The sequence below is a fragment of the Bos indicus x Bos taurus genome, chromosome 10, assembly GCF_003369695.1.
Source record: "Bos indicus x Bos taurus breed Angus x Brahman F1 hybrid chromosome 10, Bos_hybrid_MaternalHap_v2.0, whole genome shotgun sequence".
NCBI lineage: Eukaryota > Metazoa > Chordata > Mammalia > Artiodactyla > Bovidae > Bos > Bos indicus x Bos taurus.
Genome location: NC_040085.1, coordinates 38964843 through 38987262, shown reverse-complemented (window position 1 = coordinate 38987262; position 22420 = coordinate 38964843). Strand labels below are relative to the sequence as shown.

At 41.7% G+C, this 22420-nt stretch overlaps 2 pseudogenes; one reads left to right on the top strand and one right to left on the bottom strand.

Moving 5' to 3' along the window:
* Positions 1–16313, top strand: part of LOC113899629 — a 36354-nt pseudogene extending 20041 nt beyond the window's left edge.
* Positions 16314–20332: 4019 nt separating this feature from the next.
* Positions 20333–22162, bottom strand: LOC113899512 (annotated as a pseudogene).
* Positions 22163–22420: the final 258 nt, after the last annotated feature.

Sequence of the window (22420 nt, the reverse complement as noted above, 5' to 3'; positions counted from 1 at the left end):
TTGTTTCCAATTGTGACCACAGTTCTTAAGTTCTGCCTCCAGCCCAACCTACCTCTCTCAGCACTGGAAGTGCCTCCTACTTCACTAGGATGATTGAAGTCATCAGAAGTAGGTTTGTTCAACCTCTACTTGCTGCCTCACTTCCTGTCTTCACTTCCTCTTGTCCCAGAGAAAAAGTTTTCTTTCCTCTTCTATGTGGCTCTCTGAGCCTTCTCCTGTATCCTTAATCTCTTCATCTCCCCCATTCTCCAAAAGGAAGTTGATACTTCAGTTGTCTTTTCTCTCTAACACTTTCCACTAGCTTTCCTTCACACAAATTAGCCTGAAAAAACGAAAATCACAGACTGATCACCCTTTTCCAGCTACTGTCCTCTCACTCCTTATCTTGGGTACCAAAACCCTAGAAAAATTAGCTCATGGTCACTGGCCCCCAATTCTACCATCTACTCCCTCTTCTCTGTGTTTTGACTCCTTTGACATAGCTCAGCTGAATATGAAGTCTCCAGTGGCCAACTAATCAGCCCCTCAAAATTTTTTTCTCCATCTGGAGTTATGAATTGTATGAGAGATTTTAATTATAAAACAACCTTGCCTTGAAACTTGTTCCTTCACATGCATGACCCAGTGTTCTCCTGGACCTCTTCCCTCTTCTTCCAATGTCCCTGTGCCTTCTCCAGCAGTGTTGGGCAGGGTGGAGCTCTGGAATTAGACTTTCTGGGTTCACATCCTAGCTCATCCACTTCCTATTTGTGCAGTGTTGGACAAGTCATTGGATCTTGTTGAACCTTGGTTTCCTTGTCTGATAAACAAAAGTGGGATTGGTAGCTGCCCTTTTGGGTGGTGTGAGAATTCAATGGCATGATAAACATAAAGCACTTTGCAGGCTGCCTGGCTTGTAATAAGTGCTGCATTAGCTTTCAACATTTTTATCTCTCCCCTCTTATCTCTGATATATTTTCTTCCATCAGGTGTACCAATACATCATTCTTGAACTTTCTTTGTGCTTGCCTGCTTTTTGCTCACATCATTGTCCCTCCCTGGAAGGTTCCCATCTCAACTTCATTTATTGAAATCCATCTACTTCTTTAAGACCCACTTAAATGTCACCTTCTCTCTGAAGCTCTCTCTGGTCACTCAAAGCAAAGCTTATTTATTCTCCAATGAAAGCTTATAATCTTTTGTTCATTCTTCTGGCATATTTTGTCTTGTATTGTAATTATTTAATTATATAATTTACCTTATTTATTTTCAATTTTTTGATTGCAAAGGGATAACTGGTGGGTGTTGAGTAGTAGGTGGTCGTGAATACATTAGTATGGGGCCATGTATCCTAATCCAGTGAGGAAAGCATTACATTAGATTCAGTGGAAATATCTTTATAAAGAATATAGACCATCTCAAGGGAATACTGAACAGAGTTCACTTAGGTGATTCTGAAATAAATGACATGGGAAAAGCAAAAGAATGAGCACATGAATTCTTCACTTGTTTTTAATACATACAAAACACTGGGAAAATATGTAGAAAACTGGAGGTTAAACCTCAGAAAAGCTATCTGATTTTAACACGAATAAGAATGAAGTGCTGAGTCAAAGTTGTTTAAGAAATTAATCAAGTAAATAAAAAAAGTTTATATATTCCATGCCTGTTCTCAGAAACTCAGAAAATAACTGAGAGAGTTTAAATTTGGCTGAGTATGAGAGAAGGAAAGAGACAACAGAATAGATCTTGCACTCTGTGGGCCTTTGTTAAATATGAGTGAACAAATGAATTAAGAAATGTAGCCATCAAAGTAAAATCTTACTGCTTTAAAATCACCATACTCAACAAGAGTAAATTGAATTTGATTGATTTGGCTGTGTGGCTTTGACAGTGAGCTCTTTTCACTCTGTAAATATTTGTCACTGATGCGCATTTTCTCATTAATGTTCCCTCTTGTCTTGGATCCTTTCAAGACACTGCTGTGATGGACCTAGAGATGATCATACTAAGTAAGTCAGACAAAGACAAATATCATGTGGTATCACTTATATGTGGAATCTAAAAGAAATGATACAAGTGAATGTATTTACAAAACAGAAATAGATTCAGATATAGAAAACAAACTGATGGTTATTGAAGGTGAAAGAACGGTGGGGCGAGTAGGGATTAACACACACAATTATATATAAAATAGATAAACAATAGGGACCTACAGTATATCACAGGAAACTGTATTCAACATCCTTTAATAACCTAAATGGAAAAGAATCTGAAAAAGAATATACATATATTTGTAAATAGCTGAATCATTTTGCTGGATACCTGAAACTCACACAACCTTGTCAATTAACTATGCTTCAATAAAAAAAAAATACTGCCGTAGTTTTCTTCCTACTTCTCTGGTTACACATTCTCAGTATTTCTTCTTTAGCATTCCTTTCTTCGAATGTGTCTCTTCTCATTTTGCTCTCTATATCCTTTCTGCATGATCCATCCATCCATCCCCATGGTTTCAGGTCTCTTTCATATACTGATAACTCTCAAATATACATTTCCAGGCTCCAGACACACATATCCAACCAACTACTTGAAGTCTTCACATTTCACTCATCAACACTGAGCTGAACTCATTGACTTTTGCCACCCAGCCTGAGACTGAGGCACATGAGCCTGTTAGCTAGTGGTGAGCCTTCATGTCACCCTTTCAATATTAACTGATTGATTGTATAATTTATAGCATATTAGTTTCAGGTGTACAGCCTAATGATTCATATATATTGCAAAATGACCACCACAATAAATCTAGTTAACCTCCTCAAGCTTTATTTAGAATAGAGGCTGAGAGCTTTTGAAAGGAAGGATAGAAAAAAAATTGTTAGTGTTTCAGCGCTCCAGCTTCTATTTCCCTGGCCAAATCTGCTTGGTCCCAAACTTGGATATCTCATTAAGAAAAGCAAAAGCCATGTGGCTAATCAGAACCTTCCTCCTTAGGAGTCAGTCCAGTGAGTTGCCATCTTTATTAGAATGTTCCATCACAGGGAGAGGAGTCTCAAGTGAGGAGTCTCAAGTGGCTTATCTGAATATTCTGTACAACTACATGTAGTGATCTCTTCCATAGAGGTTCTGACCAGAGTTTCCTCCTACTCCTTGTATTTCCGGTGATATTTAGGGATATAGGTAATTTCTCTTGGAAGCTTCCCACATAGTATGGCTCTGCCCTAACTCAAGGCTCACTTTCCTATAGAATTAGCAATCTAAGTAAATGGTATCACATTACATATTTTCCCAAGCTGGAACACCAGATATCATCTTTATTTCTTCTTTCTCTTACTCAACCACCATGCCAGATCTGTTTCTTATTTTCTAAAATTACCCCACTTTCTTATTTCAAATACTTTATCCATTAAGTCTCTTGAATTCTTGCCCAAGAGTGATACCATCTGTGCGTAATGAGGTTCTATTTCTTTCCTTCCAATTAGACTGCCAGTAAAATGTTAAATGGAAACAGTGATAGCAAGCATCTTGGTTTTATTTCCTTTTTGAAAGGAAATATTTCTAATGATTCATCATTAAGTATAATGTTTGCTCTAGATTTTTGGTGGATACTCTTATTAAATTAAGAAAATTCCCATGTATTTCTAGCCTGCTAAGGGATTTTCTTAAAAGGCTATACATCTTTTATCAAATGTTTTTTTCTATATATTTGAGATGATCATATTTTTGGACTCACACAAATCAGAAAGAATCAAGCTTCTCTATTCACTTGGAGGCTGGTCTAGATTTTTATTTTCTCCTATTGCTCTTGTCTAGGTTTAGTATCAAGCATTTACTTGCCTCATAACAAGAGATGGGTGAGTTGACCCCCTTTTTTTGACTCATTGGAACAGTTTGTAAAAGCTTGAGATTGTGTGTTTCTTAACGTTTTGCTGGAACTCACCTATAAGACTGACTAGACCTAATATTTATTTCTTTCCTTTTTATTTTGGAAGATAGATTTTAGTTTCTTGAATAGCTCCAGGCCTATTCAGGCTTCTTCTTGAGTCTGCTTTGACTAGTTTTTATAATTGTTACCAAATCCAAGCTTTCACATTTACAAACATAAAAAAAAAATTAATGTCTTTCTGTCTCTGAATGTGATATAATTTACTTCTTTAATTGCTCAGTAATTCTTCAAAAGTGTATAGGTCATAAAAGACATGTAAAGACTAAGGAAATGTCACAGATTGGAGGAGACTGAGGAAAAATAGCAACTAAATGTAATTTGGTACCTGGATAAGATCCTGGAACAGAAAAAGACCATTTGTGGATAAATAGGTGAGCTTTGAATAAAGTTTGCAGTTTAGTTAATAGTAGTGTACCAATGTTAATTTCTTAGTTTTGATAATTGTACTATGCTGATGTAACATGAGGAGAAGTTTAGTGAAAGAACTCTTCTATCTCTTTCAACTTTTCTGTAAGTCTAAAATTAGTTTAAAGTAAAAAGTTAAAAAAAGAGATAATTCTGGTAGTGTGTAGAAAATAGACTGGGAGTGGGGGCAGGCTGGACACAGGGAAAATAAGTAGCAGTTCAGGAAATGTGGTTTGGAAGAGTAAGGATGAGAAGTGGTTGATTAAATTTAAAACTACCATGTCTGTACCTCTGTCTTATTTTTGATTCCTAATATTTATTTTACTGTCTCCCTTTTTAACTTAATAAATCTTACTAAAGTTATATTGACTTTAGCAGTCTTCTCAAGGAACTAAATTTTGAAAAAATTCTTTAAATTTTTTTCTTTCTTTGCTATTACATTCATTTTTATTATTTCCTTAATAAATATTTATTGTGCTCTTAGTATATATCAGGCATTTTCTAAGCACTATAAATAAGTCAGTGAACAAAAGTGACTAAGATTCCTGTCATCAAATCCATGAAGCCTTAAAGTCAAAGGTGCCCAGCAGCAGGACCTAGTGAGAGGGCAGTGGTACATCTGGGACCAAGACCGGAAGAACCAGAAGGCATGAATAAACTGTATGAGCAGATAGTCCAGAGCCCCATGTCACCCTGACAAGTGCATGGGTGCTCCTCCCCCAGCTCATACGTGCGGCCATATGGAGAGATCCTTGTGACCATGCAGTGTGGGCATAATCCCAGGTTGGTTTACAAATGAGTTGGCTGAAAATTATAGCTACATTTGTCAATGACCTTGAAAGACTTCAGAGGGGGCAGATCTTCCCAATGGATGGCATGTGAGAGATGCACCTGGTCATCTACTTTGTGCTGAAGTGGCCTGAGGTGAGGATGCACATAGATTCCTGGGCAATGGCCAATGGCTTGGCTGTCTGGACAAGAAATGTACTGGAAAATCAGACACAAGGAAATCTGGTATAGAGATGAATGGATGGACTGATGGGAGTGGGCATGAAGTGTAATGATCTTTGTGTCCCTTGTAATGCCCACTAGAAAGGATCCCTCATGGGAGAGACTCTGAACAACCAAGTAGACAGATTGACTCAGCCAGTTGTCAATCAGCCAGTTGTAGGCAGCCTTCATCATCAGCTACCCCAGAGCTGGTCTTATGGGCACCCGATTGGAGTGGCCACAGTGATCGAGATGAGGGCTACTGACCTGATTTAGCAACTGTGGCCTCTGAAAGTCTGAGTTGTTAGCAATAGAGACCAGTGCTGAGCACCTGGATATGGTACTATTCCCTGAAAAGGTTAATCAGCCACCTGGTGGCAAGTCGGTTACATTAGGCTCCCTTCATCCTGGATCAGCGATTGGTTTTCACAGGGATAGGTGCTTATTTTGGGCATGCTTTTTGCCTTTCCTGCCCATACAGCAAGCCTTAGCCAGCACCCTTATTTGGGAGCTTATAGAATGTTCAATCCACAGGCATAGGATCCCACACAGCACAGGGTACTCATATCACAGTAAAGAACAGGTGGGAGCGAACTCATGCCCATGGGAACCACTGGTTGCATCACAAGCCATATGCCCCAGAAGAAGCAGGTCTCAGAGAGTTCTGAAACAATCTTCCAAAGGCACAGCTGAAGCCCTAGCCCAGCCCAGACACAATACTATGAGAGACTGGGGCATTATCTTTTAGGATGCAACATGTGTCAGAGACTTATGTATGGCACTGGGTCCCCAAGTGAAATAATATATGGATTGGAGAACAGAGGAGTGGAAGCATGAGTGATCCCCTCCCCACCTCCCCGCCCACTTCCATCACTCCTGATGATCCACTGGGAGATATTGTCCTTCCTGACCCTGCAACTCTCAAATTGGCAGGGTTAGAGATGCTTATCCTTTAAAGAGGCTCATCTTTACCAGGGAACTAAAGCCCTTTGGATTTCTTGTGTCCAGGATCAAGTAGGCAAGAAGAGGTGCCTCTGTCTCACCAGGAAGTAGAGCTGCTGTTATAAAGGGGGCAGGAGGAACACACATGGAGCTAGATGATCCACTAGGGAGCCTCCGGGTGATCTCTGGCTGCTTGTAATTGCGAATGGACACATGCCCAACCTGAGAAGATGCCTCAGCAATGAAGGTTTGGGTCACACCACTAGGAAAGCCACCTAGACCTGCTAAGGTGATAGCTGAGGGTGAGGGAAATTTAGGCTAATTGTGGAGGAGGGAGTTATGCCCTGGTAGCTACTCCATCAATTCCCCCTCCTCTAAGCTTTCCCTTAGACTAGAGGCCATGGGAACCATGGAAGAGCTGCTGCCCAAACTTACCTTGAAAAATAGTTCTATGCAGGTGAAGGGGTGGACTGTGGCCGCCGTGGGAATGGACCACTCAGATCTTCTGCTGAGGGGAGTATGGCTGCCTGACAACCCCTCTGTACACACCACTATATTCACACAGAAGACTTGTGTCTTCTGGGTTCTTCCAGCTATGACGGAGCACAGCTGGATACTAGTGCTGACCCATTCTTGAAGGTCATGGGATAACTCTAACGGGAAACTTTGGCTCAAGGACTTCACATCAACCTAACCAAACTATTTGGGAACTGAGCTGCAGTTTGAGACTCTTCCTACCCAAACCTCCTTCTTTCCTCCTCTCTTTTTCACAGGTATCATCATGATTGGAAGCCTCTCTCAGCCTACTCCTGCTTCCTTTATGCTTCACAACAACATATGAATCTCTTGCACATATAATCCCATCTTGGTATCTGCTTCTTGGAGGACCGTGAGTAACACTTGATATTTAAGGCCTTGAGACTGGGGGAGGTGCTCAAGGTTGTGAGTGCAGATAGAAATGAGAAGGGAACTGAGGTCTGGGGGCTCTCCAGCATCGAGTGAAGGAGAAGAGAAAATTAACAGCAGAAACCAAGAAGGGTGGCTAGCAAAGTAGCCAAGAGAATGTGCTGTTCTTGAAACCAAGTAAAGACAGTGTATCTGAGAAAAGGAATAATTGACTATGTCAGGGATGGTGCCTGGTTGTGTAAACTAGAGGTCATGGGTTTAGCAAGATTACACTCACAGTGACTTTGACAAGAGCAATTTTAGTGGAGGGTGTGGATGACCCCTGATTGGTGTGTGTTTAAGAGATAATACGAAAACCATTTCAAGTTTTCGTACCTGGGATTTTTCAGGAGTGCTAACTAGAACAACTTTATTGAGGAGATGTGTTGCAAAGAGAAACTGGGAAATGGGGCAGTAGCTGGCTGGGGAACTGAGATCAACGAAAGGATTTTTAAAGATGCTCGAGATAATGCCATTTAAGTATGCTGATAGTGGGCTGACCCAGTAAGGATAAAAAAAAATTTATTGACATAAGCAGAAAGTGAAGCACTGTTGAAGTGGAGTGCTGGTGACTCTGTGAGAAAGGATGAGGTCACTGAAGGGGGAAACTCTTTAAAGAGGATTCACTCCAACTCCCTGCTCCTCCCAGGCCGACGCCTTGCCTGAGGTCAGTTACCCTTGAGTCCTTGAAATAAAACAGAATTTCCCATCCTTTCAGGGAATTTCACAGAGAATTTCTTAGCACTCAAATTTTCAGTTCCCTCTTTGCGTTTGGTATCTAGAGATTTCACATAGCCTTTCATGATTTTTGACTATACTTCTAAGCTTATTTTAAAACTTTAACCCATTTCATGTTTTTGTATCTGGAGTTTTTATCTGGCTATCTCAGTTTACTATCTTAGTAGAAGTGGGAGTCTCCTGCAGGGATTTTTTTCTCAAGTGGAGATCTTGTTAGGGTACTTCTTTGATGGTTTACAGTTATAGGAATAAGATCCAGGCTTCTCGTGATGACGTGTAAAACCTGTTTCTTTCTTGTCTGGCTCCTAGCTGTCTGTCTCTTGCAGTCTCAGGAGACATGAATAGGTCCTAAGACTCACCATGCTTTCTAGTGCCCCCTTGTCTTTGCATATGTTGCTCTCTTCCCTATAAAGGCATCCCTTCTCCATAAGTCTGAAGCTTGCTCACCCTGTAAGACCCATTTAGGGAGCTGATGCCTAAGACCAATCTTTCCAACTCACCTCATTCCCAAGAGTAATTTAAATGCCTATCTCACATGCTCATCACACTCATAGCTCAGGGAAAGCTTTGTGCCCTGAGTATCATTGTCTATTTGTGTGTTAGTTTCCTCTGTCTGGTTTGCTCCTGGCTGCCTCTAGCATTTCCAGTGCTTCTACATCCTAGGCATACTGTACCTTGGTAAATGTTGGGCGCTCTTCCCTGGTGGCTTAGGTGGCAAAGAATCCATCTGCAATGCAGGAGATGCAGGTTCAATCCCTGGGTCAGGGAGATTCCCTGGAGAAGGGAATGATTACCTACTCCAGTATTCTTGCCTAGAGAATTCCATGGACAGAGGAGCCTGGAAGGCTATAGTCCATGGGGTTGCAAAGAGTCAGACATTACTGAGTGACTAACACAATAAGTTTTCTGTATGAGTCACAGAAGTCTCAAAATTTCTTCTGGATAGGGAAATATATCTCAATAATATTTTTTATAAAATATATTTTGTTGATTGTTAAAGCCTTTATATAGCATTGGCATAACTTAGATAAATAAAGACTGTTAGAATTTCAAATCTGGAGAGAATCTAGATATTCTTGTTGTTCAGTCACTCAGTCATGTGCGACACTTTGCGACCCCACAGACTGCGGCACACCAGACTTCCCTGTCCTTCACTATCTCCCAGAGTTTGCTCAAACTCTTGTCCATTGACTTGATGATGCCATCCAGTCATCTCATCCTCCATCACCCCCTTCTCCTCCTGCTCTCAATCTTTCCTAGCATTAGGGTCTTTTCCAATGAGTTGGCTCTACTCATCAAGTGGACAAAGTATTGAAGCTTCAGCTTTAGCATCAGTCCTTCTAGATCAACTAGTTTGATCTCCTTGTTGTCAAAGGGACTCTCAAGAGTCTTCTCCAGCACCACAGCTCAAAAGCATTGATTTTTCTGCATTCAACCTTCTTTATAGTCCAACTCTCACAACCATACATGTGCTTGTGCTTGGTTGCTCAGTCGTGTCCAACTTTTTGCAACCCCATGAACTATAGCCTGCCAGGCTCCTCTGTCCATGGGGAATCTCCTGGGAAGAATACTGGAGTGATTTGCCATGCCTTCCTCCAGGGGATCTTCCCAATCCAGGGATGGAATCCAGGTCTCCTGCATTGTAGGCGGATTCTTTACTGAGCCACCAGGGAAGCCCAAGAATACCATAGCTTTGACAATACAGACCTTTGTTGGTAAAGTGATGTCTCTGCTTTTTAGTATACTGTCTAGTTTTGTCATAGTTTTTCTTTCAAGGAGCAAGCATCTTTTAATTTCATGGGTGCATTCACCATCTGCAGTGATTTTGGAGCCCAAGAAAATAGTCTGTCACTGTTTCCATCGTTTCCCGATCTGTCTACCATGAAGTGATGGGACCAGATGCCATGATCTTACTTTTTTGAATGTTGAGTTTTAAGTCAGCTTTTTCACTCTTCTTTCACCTTCATTAACAGGCTCTTTAGTTTCTCTTCACTTTCTGCCATAAGGTGGTGTTATCTGCATATATGAGGTTATCGATATTTCTCCCAGCAATCTTGATTCCAGCTTGTGCTCCATCCAGCCTGGCATGATGTACTCTGCATAGAAGTTAAATAAGCAGGGTGACAATATACAGCTTTGACATACTCCTTTCCCAATTTGGAATCAGTTCATTGTTTCACGTCTAGTTCCAACTGTTGCTTCTTGACCTGCATACAGGTTTCTCAGGAGGCAGGTAAGGTGGTCTGGTATTCCCATCACTTTAAGAGTTTTCCATAGTTTGTTGTGATCCACACAGTCAAAGGCTTTAATGTAGTCAGTGAAGCAGAAGTAGATGTTTTTCTGAAATTCCCTTGCTTTTTCTATGATCCAATGAATGTTGGCAATTGGATCGAAATTCTTAGGGATTACTTAACTCATCTCCTTTATTCCCTGCATAAAAAAATGTATCTTTCTTTGTACCAATTTCTGTGTCTATCCACAGTGTATGAGAATGCCTCTTTCTGCTCACACTTTCTTCCTAGCCTAGGTATTTTCAGTGTCTTATATCTTTGATAGTAAATTGAGTGTATCGTATATGTTTATTGGAAATTTATCTTTCTTCATTTCTGAAATGTCTGTTTATATCCTTCTCTCAGTTTTAATAGGGATGTTGATATTTTTCATATTTATTTGTAAGTGCATTTTATAACTAAAGATATTAACCCTTTGTTTCTCATATATACTACAAGAGTTTTTCTAGATTTAACTTTCTTTAGAGTGTCTTCTGTACCAATGGTCAAATGTGTCAGTTTCCCTTCTTGGTTTTAAACTTGATGCCATTCTAGGGATTATCTTCTTCACTGAGATTATAACAGAACAGAGTATAAAATTGTTCTATCCCTAAGAAAACCATAATTGAAAAAGACACATGTACATCAGTGTTATTAACTGCAGCACTATTTAGAATAGCCAGGGCTTCCCTGGTGACTCAGCTGGTAAAGAATCTGTCTGCAATGCATGAGACCTCAGTTTGATTCCCGGGTCGGGAAGATCCCCTGGAGAAGGGAACAGCTACCCACTCTAGTATTCTTGCTTGGATAATTCCATGGACAGAGAAGCCTGGCAGGCTACAGTCCATGGAGTTGCAGAGTCAGGCACAACTGAGCAACTTTCACTTTCTTTCACTTCAGAATAGCCAGGACACAGACGCAACCTAGATGTCTGTCAATAGATGAATGGATAAAGAAGTTGTGGTGCATATATACAATGGAACATTACTTGATCATGAAAAGGAACAAATTTGAGTCAGTTCTAGTGAGGTGGATGAACCTAGAGCCTGTTAGTACACAGTGAAGTAAATCGGAAAGAGAAAAACAAATATTGTATGTTAACACATATATATGGAATCTAGGAAAATGGTAGTGATGAACCTATGGGCAGGGCAGGAATAGAGACTCAGACATGGAGAACAGACTTGTGGACACGGGGAGAGAAGCACTGAAATATGTACATTACCATGTGCAAAACAGAGAGCTAATGGGAAGTATGGTGTGACACAAGGGGCTTCCCTGGTGCTCTGTGACAACCTAGAGGGGTGGAATGTGGCAGGAGGTGGGAGGGAGGCTCAAGAGGGAAGGAATATATGTAAACCTATAGCTGATTCATGTTGATGTATGGCAGAAGCCAACACAACTTTGTAGGGCAACTATCCTCCAATTAAAAATAAATAAATTAAAAAACTGTTCTATATTTAACAAAATGTGCTGAGTGGCTCAGTTGTGTCTAACTCTTTGCGACCCCATGGACTGTAGCCCGCAAGGTTCCTCTGTCCATGGGATTTCCGAGGCAAGAATACCGGAGTGGTTGGCATACTCTACTCCAGGGGATCTTCCTGACTCAGGGATCAAACTTGCATCTCTTGTGTCTCCTGTATTGGCAGGCAGATTTTTTACCATTGTGCCACCTGGGAAGCGCCATTTAACAGTACATTTTATTATTATTTTTTACATTTCAGATTTTAGTCCACCTAACTTTTTTTTAATGTCAGAAAATAATCTCACTTTATCTGCCCTCACATTTTTTATCGAATTGCTCCAATGCTGTTTCTACAGTTTTATATATTACTAATTCAAAGTGAAGGCACTGGTATATTTTCATGAAGAGCACAGAGAGGAGGGCAGAGAGGTCTGGATCTCCTTGCTGAGCACTAGCTCTGCCTATTTTCTGATGTTGTGAGGTTTAATGGAAATAGTTTATGTGACATACTGGCACCGATGAGGAATGTACTGTCATTGGGCACCTTTATGACTTAGTAGTAGTAGCATTAATTGATTTTTTCTTCTCTGGACTCTATTTTATTCTGTTGATCTGTTCATCTATACCTGTCCCGGGATCAGATCAGATCAGATCAGTCGCTCAGTCATGTCCAACTCTTTGCGACCCCATGAATCGCACCACGCCAGGCCTCCCTGTCCATCACCAACTCCCGGAGTCCACTCAGACTCACATCCATCGAGTCAGTGATGCCATCCAGCCATCTCATCCTCTGTCGTCCCCTTCTCCTTCTGCCCCCAAACCCTCCCAGCATCAGAGTCTTTTCCAATGAGTCAACTCTTTGCATCAGGTGGCCAAAGTACTGGAGTTTCAGCTTTAGCATCATTCCTTCCAAAGAAATCCCAGGGCTGATCTCCTTCAGAATGGACTGGTTGGCTCTCCTTGTTGTCCAAGGAACTCTCAAGAGTCTTCTCCAACACCACAGTTCAAAAGCATCAATTCTTCGGCGATCAGCCTTCTTCACAGTCCAACTCTCACATCTATACATGACCACAGGAAAAACCATAGCCTTGACTAGACAAACCTTTGTTGGCAAAGTTATGTCTCTGCTTTTCAATATGCTATCTAGGTTGGTCATAACTTTCCTTCCAAGGAGTAAGCGTCTTTTAGTTTCATGGCTGCAGTCACCATCTGCAGTGATTTTGGAGCCCAGAAAAATAAAGTCTGACACTGTTTCCACTGTTTCCCCATCTATTTCCCATGAAGTGATGGGACCGGATGCCATGATCTTTGTTTTCTGAATGTTGAGCTTTAAGCCAACTTTTTCACTCTCCACTTTCACTTTCATCAAGAGGCTTTTGAGTTCCTCTTCACTTTCTGCCATAAGGGTGGTGTCATCTGCATATCTGAGGTTACTGGTATTTCTCCCGGCAATCTTGATTTCAACTTGTGTTTCTTCTAGTCCAGCGTTTCTCATGATGTACTCTACATATAAGTTAAATAAGTAGGGTGACAATATACAGCCTTGACAAACTCCTTTTCCTATTTGGAACCAGTCTGTTCCATGTCTTGGGATAGTACTGCTTTAATTTCCTGCAGTTTGATCAAATATTTTATTATCTATTAGGCAAAATCCCTTGTGTGGGTTTTAACTTCTTGTAAATAATATGAAACATCTTTTTTATTGCACATATAACAGTACATTTCGTTGCTCCTTTTTCTTGTCCTTAGTTATTATAAAAGCATCTCAATATTTTTTAGCATTTAGTATTTTAGTATCCAGAATGTAATTCTAGTTCAGAAGTTTAGGAAAAGATGGCAAACAATGGATGTCATAAGAAAAAGTTGAATAGTTAGGGTTATTTGGATTTACTTGATGTATCATGAAGAAGAAATTAACTTGTTATGTTCCATCACCTCTGTGAACCAAATGAGGAAATAGGTTTAAATTGCAACATGGGTTTTGGTTAAACAAAAACAAAAAATTTTTCTTAAAAAAAAAAGTAAGGCTGATTAGAGAGTGAAGCATACTTCCAAAGAAAATGTTAAACAATATTCTGAGGTTTTCTAATTCTTTCTTATATCTTTGTACACGCTTGGCCTGTGGAAGGGAAAGGAGCATCTATCTCTCTGTTGATTGTTTAAGGGACTTTCTAACTTTAGGATTCCATGAATGTTAACCTTTAATGCAAGCTAACCTGCATTTTGGGGACTTTCCATGCATGTTAGGAACCAAAGTGCCATCATCCTCAACAGAGTCTAGTTTAATAATAGTTTTGCACAATAATACACAAGTCTTAAAAGCACTTGTTTTTCTTTAATCAGTTTCTCTTGACTTGTCATTAGTATTTCGAGCATATGAATGAGTCATTATCTCTTAAAACGTGCCTCTTCCTTTGTTTACTTTTTGCACATATGCCCCGAGACAGGGAGCAGCAGGAAATGGCCCGTTACTGGCGACTATCAAATAGTGATCTGCAATTTCTTTCACTGCATGGTTTATTTTTTTTTAATTCACACATCCACTCACTTTATTAATGCTTTTCCACACCTAATGCACATTTCTGATGCTGCTTTACATTTGAGAAAATTCTCAAAATATCACAAGTGAGCTGGAAACAGAGAAATAATGGAGACTTAGGGCACTACAGTTCCCAGCAAGGTCTTAACTTTCTCATAACTTTATTGCTTTGGATTAACATCAATCAACCAAATGTTTCTGGGGTTACTCTTACAGTGGGTGTTGTGAGATTAAAAAGAAATATTTATTTATTTCATTATGCATTCAATAGTTAGCAAATATTTATTAAGAGCCCTGGATAGATGCTGGAATCTACTGGAAAGAAACTACACCCAAAGTTTTCAGTCTAGCCAGATTTGCAGATATAAGTGTTATGAGTGCTATAAAAAAAGAAGAGGGATCAAATTTATTTATTCAACATGCATCTCTTGACCCTTCTTCTTGCTTTGTGCAAAGCATAAGTGTTATATAAATTGGGAAGTGGATCAATAGAGGCTTCCTGTAAGGAGTTGAGTGCCAGCTAAAAATATAGGGACTTTCAGAAGTCATAGGTAAATGAGTTGCCCTTGTAGTGCATGAGCCAGATAATCACTGAGGCACTGGCAGAAGTTTCCCTCCTGTCTTCCTACTGCCTGCCACCCTGAGAGCCACACAGCACATGGACTGCCATTTCCAGGGAGGCAGCAGGGCAGCTGTGGAAGCCACCTCAAGCTGGCAGAAGGAGAGGTCAGCAGAAGGACCTGAAGTGTCAGTGGAGGGGAAAGGAGGCAGAAAGATATATCTTCCCAGCCAGGGAAGGTTCTGAACAGGCCCAGGTGAGGGACCAGTATAGGTCTCTACAGCCATGTTCTTCCTCTGTGCTCTGAAAATGGGAGTTTCACATCCTTTCCAACTTATGTCTAAATCCTAAATCACATCAAGAACCATGCCTTCCCTCCCCTCACCCAACCATTCATTCAATCAGCCATCAAATCGTTCTGCCAAAACTTCACATTTCTCATTGGCCTGTCTCATAGAGCTCTTCCTCCATTTTTTTCTCCCCTTCTGGATGGTTTTCAACCTTGGATACATATTGGAATTACCTGGGGAGTACTTGATGCTTGACTTCCATCCCAGAGATTCTGATTTAAATGGTCTGAAATATGGCCTGGGTATCATGATTTTAAAAAGCTCTCCAAGTAATTCTAATGTACTTACAAGGTTTAGACTCATTAGTCTTAAAAATAATGTGATCAATGTTCCATCTAATTCATTAAAGGAAAGAGAGCACTGCTAATCATGTTCATCTGTTTGTCAGGAAAAAAAATAAAAAACTTGAATTAGAACCATAGGATTTTAAGTAGATATTTGGTTAGGATTGTTGTCTATAAAGAGTTTCCAGGGAAGATGAAGATGGCAGTGGCCAGGGGATGGTCCTGTGAGACTGAGGGCTATAGAGGGCAGAGTGAAATGCGGTATCTTTGGGAGCATGGACAGCTCCTACATCATGAAGGACGTGCTCCCAGGGCCCTACCCCAAGACCCTAGAAGAACAAGTAACCATAGCCAAGAAGTATAACATGCAGGTGGAAGATGAGGAGCCCTGGCTGGATGATGGCATGGGATATGGCAACTACCTGAAGTTCCCTGACAGTTCACAGCAGGAGAGGGATCCATGGTGTGACTGGGACCACCCAGACCTGATGTTGAACTGGGGTGAACCAAGGCTCTGGGGCCTGGGTGTGTATATCAGAAAACGTATGGATGTATCCTCCATGCCCGTTTCTTGGAATCTCACATGTAAGCAGCTCCACAGCTTCACGGCCTTCATGACATTCATGTTTTGGGTGTGGGGAGAATTATACCACTCACCTGCCCATGTGTGGAACCAAAGCTGCATCCTTATACTGATCGGCAACTGGAAGCGGTCTGCAATCCCACCACAGAGTTGGAGCTGGTGGTTCATCCTGAGATCTGGGGAGGCTTTGTTCCCCGTAAGTGGCTCTCTCATCCCTGGAGATTGAACCTTAATAAAATTCCTAATGAAACTCAGTGCTGTGGAAGTAAAAAAGAAACAAAAAGAAAAAAGAGGTTCTACTTCAGTGTGGAGTTGTAGAAGCAAGTCCAGAAGGAGGCAGTATGTGAATACTGTGGTGGCATCATGGACTGAGTATTTGTGTCCCCTTAGAATTCATATATTGAAATTCTAACTCCCGATGTAATGGGAAAAGCAGGTGGGGCCTTTGGGAGGTAACCAGGTCATGAGGGTGTAGGCCTCATTCATGGGACCCGTGAGAGACCCCAGAGAGCTCTCTCTCTCTTTTTGCCCTGTGAAGATACAATGAGAAGATGGCAGTCTGCAACTTGGAAGAGGACTTTCTGTATCCATTTGATTTTAGTATCTCCTTATTGTTTAAGCCACCTGGTCTATAACACTTCTGTTTTAGCAGTTCAAGCTAAGACACGTTATGACAATTAATCAAGGAAGTTAGCATAAGGGAAGGCGAGGAGTTGTAAGCAAGCATTATCATGTTGGATTTATCAGGAGAATGCCTGCCCAGGCTTTTCTAAGAAATTTTATACAATTTAATCAGTTCATGGGCATGTGGACAAAGGATAGCTTAATGCACTGAACAGTGACAGGTAGTCCTAAGAGGAGTTGATCGCCTTCTTCAGATATCCAAAGGGTTGTGTCATAGAATGAAAATTAGATTCTTCGGAGCCAGAAGAAAGAATGAGGGTCAAAAAGGCAGTGCTTCATGGAAACATATATTCATTCAATATAAGGGGAACACTTGTCTTTTCAAAATGCTGTCAAGTAGTGAAGTGGGCAGCTTCAATGGGTAGAGAGATTCTTGACTCAGGAAATATTAAATCAAAGACTGAAAAATCTTTTATTGGTTATTCTGTTTGTGAGAGATGGGTATATGTGAGAGAGATGGTAGGAAGAGGCATGGTATCCACAAGACATTGCGATGTAAATGCTCATGTTTAAACATGTACATATGTGTAACACACATGTATAGAACTTAGACTTTCCTTTATTAAAAAAAAATAAACCTTGAAATGAGAAAAGAAAATGCAGCCAAGGTTGAGGCCTGGATCCCATGGAAATCAAGGCCTGTGTAAGAGTCTTTCTTCTCATCTTCATTTCTTACACTGCTCACTGTCACTTAGAAAAAGGGGCCTAGAATAGGGTCAGCAATCTGCCATGTACACACAGGGGAGGGGCTTGGGCCAGCCATCAAAAGACTGAGGCAGAGGGCCTTGTGGACTTGATACTCTCTGACCTTTCTGTTCTCCTGCTGCGCATGAACCCTGTTCTTTGACCCTCAGGTCTCTAAACAATCATGGTGCCTTTCTGTTGTGCACAGCTGACCCCTGCATTCACGGTGTCTGCTGCAGAATGCCATCCTAATGCTCTCATGTCCATTATTTTGTCCTCTCCTCTCCAACCTCCTTTCTACCAGATTCCCTCCCAAACTTTCCCGTCTGTTTAATCTCCAAATATAATGACCTGAGAAATTTATGTTAGTGTTTTGAATTGGCTCACTTATCCTTGGGAATCAAGAAAGTAAGTGGAGGTGTTCTTGGATATGTGTGGTGGATTTGGAGGGTAGAGGTTGCTGTGTGGACCTGCAGAGAACTTTTTCTTGTCCTCAGTTCTAGGGCCAGGCAACCTGGAAGCCTATTTGCAAGGCTGCCAAATTTTGATTTAATTTATTTTGAAAAGTGTTACCCTTCTTAGCCAGGTATTTCCTTCTTTTGTAAAACTGGGCAAGTTATAGACATTGTTCCAGTGATAATTTCTATGCACAATAACTACAAAAACATTTCTCATATAAAGTTCAGTTTTAGTGTGGAAGAGAAAGTAAGTGTGGCACATTTCCAAAGTAGCAGAAGGAATAGTTGCAGGAAGACCATCATCTGTTTCTTGTAATGAACACTCACCCGTACAACACCCAAGGGCCTTAGGGTTTCTTTAAGAATTTTATTTCAGTAGTGTGCTGTAAAAGAATAAAACTGGGAGCTTCTTTTTCTTGAAGTAAACATAGCAAGATTTTCTTCTGTCTGGGAAGACTGTTTTTTGGTCCGGGAAGATTAAGAAAATTTTTTTCCTGGTTTTTATTTTTATTGCATTTATTTATTTAAAGTACCTTCATCTTTATTCCTAGGTGGCGCAGTGGTAAAGAATCTGCCTGCCAATGCAGGAGAATCAAGAGACTCGGGTTTGATCCCTGGGTCAAGAAGATCCCCTGGAGGAGGGCATACTGACCCACTCCAGTGTTCTTGCCTGGAGAATCCCATGGACAGAGGAGCCTGGTGGGCTACAGTCCATAGGGTTACAAAAACATGACTTAGCAGCTGAACAACAACAACTTTATTTGGGAAGGGGAGAAAGGAAATTCTGGGTCATCACCTGCCCCACTCTGCTCCATGATCTAAACATGTTGTCCCCAATCCCTCTTTCTTTCTTGGGTGAGGGGAGAGAACCAGGTGGACGTGGGCATCGGGAAGTGGTGGAAGATGACTGTGGAGGAGGGAGAGTCATGGGGACTCCAGTACAGCAGGGTCAGCTAACATTGTGGTTGCATGCAGTGCCAGGGTAGGAGGTGGGGTGTTCCAGGAGGGGCTCCAGGAGGATGTCAATTACACGTGTGTGAGTCCAGGAATTGCAGCGGGTGTTGACCTGCTAGACGTTTTGCTCCCTTCTAACCTGCCCTCCCATTTGCACTTCTAGATTGCAGTTTGCCTTATCTGTGGCCTGAGGAGGTATTCACCCTTTTAGGCTGCACGGGGAGAGGAGAGAGGCCAGGAGTCAAGGGTAGGAGCAAAGTCGGGGGTGGCACATTGGCAGGGCGAGGGCTGCAATAGGTGCTACCATAAATACTAGCAGAGTTTAGCCAGTCCTGAGCATGGAGCAACAGACTGGTTCCAAATAGGAAAAGGATTACTTCAAGGCTGTATATTGTCACCCTGTTTACTTAACTTATATGCAGAGTACCTCATGAGAAACATTGGGCTGGAGGAAGCACAAGCTGTGGTCAAGATTGCTGGGAGAAGTATCAATAACCTCAGATATACAGAAGACACCACCCTTATGGCAGAAAGTGAAGAAGAACTAAAGAGCCTCTTGATGAAAGTGAAAGAGAAGAGTGAAAAAGTTGGCTTAAAGCTCAACATTTAGAAAACTAAGATCATGGCATCCAGTCCCATCACTTCATGGCAAATAGATGGGGAAACAGTGGAAACAGTGGCAGACTTTATTTTTGGGGGCTCCAAAATCACTGCAGATGGTGATTGCAGCCACGAAATTAAAAGACGCTTACTCCTTGGAAGGAAAGTTATGACCAACCTAGATAGCATATTCGGAGAAGGCAATGGCACCCCACTCCAGTACTCTTGCCTGGAAAATCCCATGGATGGAGGAGCCTGGTAGGCTGCAGTCCATGGGGTCACTAAGAGTCGGACACGACTGAGTGACTTCACTTTCACTTTTCACTTTCATGCATTGGAGAAGGAAATGGCAACCCACTCCAGTGTTCTTGCCTGGAGAATCCCAGGGATGGGGGAGCCTGGTGGGGTGCCGTCTATGGGATCGAACAGAGTCGGACACGACTGAAGCGACTTAGCAGCAGCAGTAGCAGATAGCATATTAAAAAGCAGAGATTACTTTGTCAACAAAAGTCTGTCTAGTCAAGGCTATGGTTTTTCCAGTAGTCAGGTATGGATGTGAGAGTTGGACTATAAAGTAAGCTGAGTGCCAAGGAATTGATGCTTTTGAACTGTGGTGTTGGAGAAGACTCTTGAGAGTCCCTTGGACTCCAAGGAGATCAAACCAGTCCATCCTAAAGATCAGTTCTGGGTGTTCATTGGAAGGCCTGATGTTGAAGCTGAAACTCCAATACTTTGGCCACCTAATGTGAAGAGCTGATTCATTATAAAAGACCCTGATGCTGGGGAAGATTGAAGGCAGGAGGAGAAGGGGACGACAGAGGATGAGATGGTTGGATGGCATCACCGACTCAATGGATATGAGTTTGGGTGGACTCTGGGAGTTGCTGATGGACAGGGAGGCCTGGCATGCTGTGGTTCATGGGGTCACAAAGAGTTGGACACGACTAAGCGACTGAACTGAACTGAATGAGCATACCATGTCTTACGATGAACCTGGCTCTTTCTCCGTGTCTGTCTCCCTTTTGTCCCCTCCCCTCTGCATCTCAGCTGGCCACTCTCTGACTTCTCACCTGCCATCATCCTTCTGGTGGGTACCACCATCCTGCCCGTTATTGTCTTCCTTGGAGAGGTGAACCAGGGAACACAGACAGGTAAGAAGAGGCCAGTGCCTGTGCTAAGTCCTAGCAGTGAAGGGGCTGTAGCTTCCCCAGGCAGTGGGATCAGGGCAGGGCGAGAGCCTGCAGCTGGGAAGCTGGAGGGCTTGTAGTTTCTGTCAGATGATGGAGTTCAGCTCAGGAACTGTAACCTGCTTATTAGCCCACTGGATGTTTCCTAAGAACTGCTGCTACTGCTCTGGGGAAAGGTAGGGTGGGTCCTGGCACTTATCCCATTCAGCCCCTTGAAGATTTCAGCTTGCTTGTGCATCTTGATGTTAAAGCTGCAGGATATTTCCTGTGCTTAGTTCCTCAGTCATGTTCGACTCTTGTGACCCCATGGGCTGTAGCCCACCAGGCTCCTCTGTCCATGGGATTCTCCAGGCAAGAATAATGGAGTGGGAAGTCATTCCCTTCTCCAGGGGATCTTCCCGACCCAGGGACTGAACCCACATCTCCTACACTGGCAGGAGGATTCTTCACCACTGAGCCACCTAGGAGGCCCTAGGATATTCGTAGTACATCACATAATGATGCTGGGTCTCTGGCTTCTTGCCAGCCAGCTTGTCACATTTGAGTTTCAGACTATGGTACTGAGCCTGCAGCAGCTGAACCTCATGTTTGATGAGGTCGCAGGGGTCTGAGGTGGTGAATTTGAGTTGCTGGAGTGGGTGTGACCAGCCGGAATGCCTGCTTCGTGCTGACATCTTGTTAAGTCATGGTGGGGCCCAGCCTCCAACTGCTCAGGGCAACCTCACCTTTGTCTCCATAGCACGGGTCCGCAGCTCCCAGGGTCTTCGCTGTAGCCTCCTGTGCCTAGCCTCGCCTGCTTCCTGCTTTCTGTCTTTTTACATGTCTTATCTGAATTTTGTAAATTAGACTTCCCCTCCCCTAATCCAGGGAGCTTCTGATCTGATTTTTTGTAGTTACTGATCTCATCAGTTTTCTTGTTCCAGAGTATCTGTCAAATAGAAATAGGTAATTTGAAAATGTTTAGTAGCTCATATAGCTTTCTTCTAGAATGCCAAACAACTTCATAACTCTAGAGTCTGTTTCCTTTTGCTGAATATGTTTTCCAGTTTCATCCTTGATGTAGCAGCAGTTCATTCTTTCCTATTGGTGGGCAGTATTTTATTTTACAAAAACACAATAATTTGTTTACCCATTCTCCAGTTGATGTTGCACTATTTCCAGATTTTAGCTGCTTTGAGAAAAGCTACTATGAACCTTCATGCACCAGTCTTTTTAATACATGTTTATCTTTTAGGTGATACAGGAAGTTAATATTTAAGTTTATCAGAAACTGCCTACCTGCTTTCCAAAGTGTTTGATCCATTTTATACTACCTCCAGCTTTGTGTAAGAGTTCTAGTTGTTCCACATCCTTTCCAATACTTTGTATTTAGTCTTTTGTTTTGTTTTGGACATTCTAGTTATATCCTGTAGGGGCTTTTATTTTCATTTTATTGATGACTAATAATGTTGAATACCTTTTAAAATGTGTGTTGGTCATTTGTATATCTTTTGCATAGAGTCTTTTGCAGAATTTTCTCTTTTTAAAAATGTAGTCTTCTGTGGGGAGAAAGGACACTTAGGGAATTTGGGATCAACATGTTACATACTGCTGTATTTAAAATGGATAACCAACAAGGCCCTACTATATAGCACAGGGAAATCTGCTCATTATCATGTGACAGCCTGGATGGGAGCGAAGTTTGGGGAATAATGGATACATGTATATGTATGGCTGAGTTCTTTTGCTGTCCACCTGAAAATAAAAAATGTTAAAAAAAAAAAAAAAGAAATGTGGGTAAGAATAGCAAACATCTGAGAAAGTGAGCTGCAACAGGTTTTACTTCCCCCGCCCTAATAAAGGACTAGCAGTCTAACAT